Here is a 5,491-nt window from a genome sequence, read left to right on the forward strand (position 1 = left end):
CGTTGGTTTTCCCCTCAGGAATTCTTAACATCTTCCTGATTTTTTTTCTTTTTCACATGCAGATCCTTATCCCCGCTCCGTAGAGTCCAGCCCAGCCCGAGACGGCACGCTCCCACCCTTCTTCACTCTAAACACACAGGGATTTGTGGTTTTGGGTTCGGTCCAGAATGCAACTCTGTGGCCAGCCGCTACTTAGGGAGGCTGAGAGAAACGGGAGCTCAGTTTCCCTTTCCTCACAGTAGCACCTCCATAACCTCCATGTCATCGCATTTACACGGACAGACACACGCCAGCACACTGTGGCTCACGCTGCACCATTGGAAACTCCTTGGAAAGTAGAAAATACGCCGAGGAAGAGGCTGGTCCGGAGTAATCGGGTCAACCGAGGCTGAGGCTTGGTGGTGCCTTCCCCTAGAATGAGGGTTCAGGGCTGGGCTAGAGCTCCACAGAGCCTCAGGGGGGTGGAGGAGGCACAGCTTCAGCGCTCTAATGCAATATTCAAATCTGTGTGATGCAGCAGCGTCCTGTCTCATCACCGTCCACGCTGAGGCACGCCCCCCACGCCCCCGCCGCCTCCCGACATGCTCTGTGGTGCTCGAGGGCCGAGGGGGTGGGGTGGGGGGGTTGAACACACATGCAGGAACACGGGCAAAGTAACCCACGACGTGAGGGAGCAAGCACACACACTTCACACACCTCCACCCATGCGTACAGGCGGCATGAACACACACTGGATGCTTCAAGCTGAGCACTTTGAGGAGAACAAACCCAACACACACGTCAGTGTGACCCACTTTGATTCACCTGCATTGTGTCGACACGACGAATTCAGGCCGGAAGTCTGAAAATGAAAAGAATTATTGATGAAAGTGAAAAAAAAGATTTGACGAAAAAGATTGAAACAAGAAACATATATATTTTATTCCAAAACATTCCAGAGCTGAATCAAAATGGTATTTTATCCCCAAAAAACATCTCATACACTTATTTGTATTTTGAATACTTTGTTGAATTTTTTTAATTTCAAGACCAATTTTTTTTCAATGATCAAAACTATTGGGCTGATTTGACTATTCTTTTTATGCTGAAATTACAATGCACATAATGCACTTTTTCATAATTTCCCTGACTGAATAACTCCCACATGTTGACTATTTTTAGTCGTGGTGGAGAGTAAGTATTCACTAAAGTGCTGTACTTAAGTACAGTTTTGAGGTTCTCCTTGCACTTTACTTCCATTTAATTTACTTTACCCTTTAATTTCACACTATTTAAAGATAAATATTCTACTTATTACATCCCTATATTTATCTGACAACTATAGAACAATTGATTATCAAGATTTTACAAACAATACATTTGACACCTTGAATATAAATGTTTTAAAAGGTAGTTTAAATAGCTCCACCTCGACCTATAGCTATAGGTTTGTCTGTTACAGAGTGCTGACGGTGAAGATTATTCTTGAATAATGGAATTGAACCCACGGCCCTCTTGCTGTGAGGCAACAGTGCTAGCCACTACACCACCATAGGTCATAATATCATATGATTAAAATATTTTGAATGCATCAGACATAATCAGCAGAATTATCACCTATAAAATAATATAGCACTCTTAAAGTGGCCAATCTCTGAAATTCGTACTTTTACATTGAATAATGTTGTAAATTTGGCTGGTTTTGTGCTGATGATACTTATACCCTTTCATTTAAATAAAATTATGAATGTGTGCATTTCCACTCAACTTAATGATGATTTGGTTATCCGTGTATCGGTCTTTGTGCGATGACATCACCTTGACTGCTGTTTTCTGAGTAACGGGGCATCGGGTATTTCGGAGTCCTCCTCCTTGCAGCCGTCTCATCTGAAATGTAAAGCGTCCTCTCTCACAGAACGACTCCTCAGGAAGCCTGATTCACACGTACAGTACGGTGGACGGAGATACAGGCGAGCGCCAGGAAGGAAGTGGCCTCTCCTGTGCTGGCTCGCTCTTCCTGCCCCTGCACGACATACTGTAGGCTACGTTCACATTCCCCCTCATACTCATAAAACATTGCGTTGTACCAGTGAGTCTATAAACCAGCCGATGGCATGCCACAATAGTTCCCACAGCTCCTTTTACTATAAACGCGCTGCCTCCCACAAATAGGGCCCTGCATATACTTTTTATTTTCGGCTGAAAACGGGGTGAAGACGGAGCTCTGTGGCTCTTTCCGGGCGACGGCTCTGCTCCCTTTATATAGAATCAGAAATCAGAATCAGAATCAGAAACATGTTTATTGCCAAAGAATGTTCATATTAAAAACACAAACAAACGAGGAACTTTTTGGCGGAAGGTGAAATCAATGCACACCAATACACCCCGGCGCCGCATATGGAAGGGTGGATGAAAGATGACAGCAGAATGAAGATGACAGCATAAGAGAAGCGAGAAAAAGAAAAAGCCCCGACTGTGCGATAGAGGTACAGTGTGGAGAAACAAAACAAAAACACCCTTGCACATCACACATACATCTTGATCATGACTTGCTTTGGGAGGGGTAGGGAGGGGAGGGAGGAAAGACTGAGACTGGGCGATAGGGGAGCATTGAGGGAACAACCGACACCGACGCCGGTCCAGCGCCGCCGTCCGCAGCGCGCACGGCGCGGATATGAACCCTCCCTGTGTCACCCTGGGGCAAAAGGCGGCGGGGGGGGGGTAGTGCGTGCATTTCAGTTTGTTAAGTTCGTGTGAATGGCCGGTGTATGCCTCCCCAGTCCACAACCAAGTCCACAAGATGACTCTGTGGTCAAGCCCGTCTCTCTCATGTGGTTTCACTACGAGGAACACTGGCAGTGACCTCGTCACCCGGAGCCGATGCAGGGGCAGCGGTTCTGTGACTATAGGACTAGAGGTCGACACGATGGCAGGCTCAGCAAAGCAAATGGCAGTTTACCCGAGAGCAGCGGTGTTTAGAGAGGATTGGGACACATGTGACACTTTGTGCGTGGGTGACACACACAACTCTCATCTCTTTGGTAATAACAGCTTCAAGCATCTTGCGTTGGAAAGGACAAAAAAAAAGAAAAAGAAATAGGTCTGGAAACGGACTGAAGCGAAGACATAACACTAGTGTTTAAAGGAATGCTTCAGCTCCAAAATGACTGGCTGTATATCCGTTCCTCCCATCTTGTTACTTTGAATGATCGGAGAAAACGTTTGTTTTTCTTGCAGCTGCAGTGCGGCGCAATGAAAAACTACTTTCGGTCTTCTTTTTCAGTCGGAAAGTTGATTTTTAGAGCGCTGAACCAATAATTAAAATGAAAAAAAATGTAAATTGATCTGAAAAAGTTTAATGAAAAGGTGAGACACTGGCTGAAACGAGCCCAACCTGTCATCACTGACCTCTGATCCAGCACACCAAATGGACACAAGAACAGATACACATAAACGTATACACACAACGATTATGTGTGTTGCATGCTCACAGGCACACACACACATAACAGTATGCACATAAACTGCAGTGGACCATGGGAAATACCCACGTGCACACATGTGCACAATATGTTAAAGGGTGCAATGTACGATTGTTACCTTCGCATTGCAAATGCGGAAGGTTATGTTTTGATCGCCGTGTATTTATTTATTTATTTGTATGCGTGTTATTCGCATAACACAAAAAGTATTAAACCGAATCGCATGAAATTCGGTGGGATGATTGGTTATTATCCGGGGACCATTTGATTAGATTTTGGGATCAATCGGGTCAAAGGTCAAGTTCAAGGTCATGAAAAGGTCAAAATCTTCTTTTTACCATAGCACGGTCAATTTTTATCCAATTGGCATGCAACTAATGCCAAAATGTTCATAATTCAATGCCCAATCTTGTGATATGCGAAGGTATGCGCTCTACCGAGTGCCCGTTCTAGTTGTACTATGGATTTGTAATCCTTAAATGTATAATCAAGCCTGCATAGTGCATCCTTTTTACAAATAACCAATTATAGCTAATACATAAACATACCGTGATAAGACAAAGTAGAAATATAGCCATATAACCCATAGAATACACTGCCTTTATGCATAGATCAGCTAAATTCACTTCATTTAGTTTCTAAATTGAGACCTCTACCACATTATACCATCTGACTGCCAGTGTCTTGACCCAGTGTCACTATACTCACAAACCCTCTCCAACAGTCAGCTCATGTGTGTGGGACATAATTGCACATTGAAAACAGTGCAGCGTCCAAATGACGGGTTATTCCGTTTAATAATACACGAAAGAGGAATTTCTCGCAGTGGTAAATTATACGTGAAAAGTGTGGTAGTGAAGTACGGAGCCGCCATGTCAAGGTACAAGCTGGAACATCTCCTCCTGGCTGGCTGCGCCGAGAGCATGACTTGCGTTCGCGCTGGTGCATTGTGAGAGGTTGAGTCAGAGCCCTGTTAAAACGCCAACAGCCTTTTGCGAGTGGCGTGATATGTGTGTGTGTGTGTGTGTGTGTGTGTGTGTGTGAGAGGGGTGTGAAGACAGCAGCAGGTAATGCCTTGTGTGTGCATGTATTTGGATAAGAGACAGAGTTAAAGCTCCTTTGACTGCGTACGTTCATGTCTCTCAGCCTGCAGAAATATACCCGGCTCATACCACAGCTGGGCCCGGCTGGTGCAGCCCGAGGTAAGCCAATCACGGCCTCGCTCTCATCCTCCACCGGCCTTGTGGATGAAGTCATAACTCCAGCAGATGTTCTCCTGCAAACAACACGTTGGGATTAATGGGGCCCTCTATAGGTTGAGTATAAAACTGACAAATTGTGGCGTACAACAAATGATCTGACAGAAGTCCTCAGCGTCCTCTAAGCCGATGAGTGTTCTGGGGTGATCTCAACGTATTCCATGGCAACACGTGGGACGCCTCTCAAGTGCTCAATCTCTGCTGAATACAATGTCACGCGAGTATACAGCGGGAATACCTCCGAGCTAATTGCAACGCCTGCTTTGAAGTTCAATGTGCCCCACACACACACACACACACACACCACATCCCACCCCCATCTCCTCTATTCTTGGGTGGTGCCAGATGTGACCTGGGCAGAATCGCTGAGCGTGCGCACCTTTCATGGTAATGAGGTGTGAGTTATGGTTCGCCCCGGAGCCAAAAGGTCTGCCTGGAACACAAAGAGACGAACGCCATGGCAACCTCGACCTGGCTCGGCAGCAGCGCCGAACACACTTTTATTCAAACAGTGTGTGGGGAGAACAACACGAGACGTTTCATTTTGGGTGTAAGGCCTCGCGGCTGCCATCTGAATTTGATTTACATGGCTGAGCTCTCATGGGCTTCTTTTGCTCAGGGGATTAAGCGTGGCCTCACTCCAGGAGCTGAAGTCCTTTATTTAAACCACAACAATGGACAATAAAGGAGTTTTTACACAGTGGCTCATCTTCCTCCTGGTCTCTGGACCCTGTGGGCAGGTGTACTAGAGACTTCAATCTTCTGAATCCA

The sequence above is a fragment of the Pseudoliparis swirei genome, chromosome 22 (assembly GCF_029220125.1).
Source record: "Pseudoliparis swirei isolate HS2019 ecotype Mariana Trench chromosome 22, NWPU_hadal_v1, whole genome shotgun sequence".
Lineage (NCBI taxonomy): Eukaryota > Metazoa > Chordata > Actinopteri > Perciformes > Liparidae > Pseudoliparis > Pseudoliparis swirei.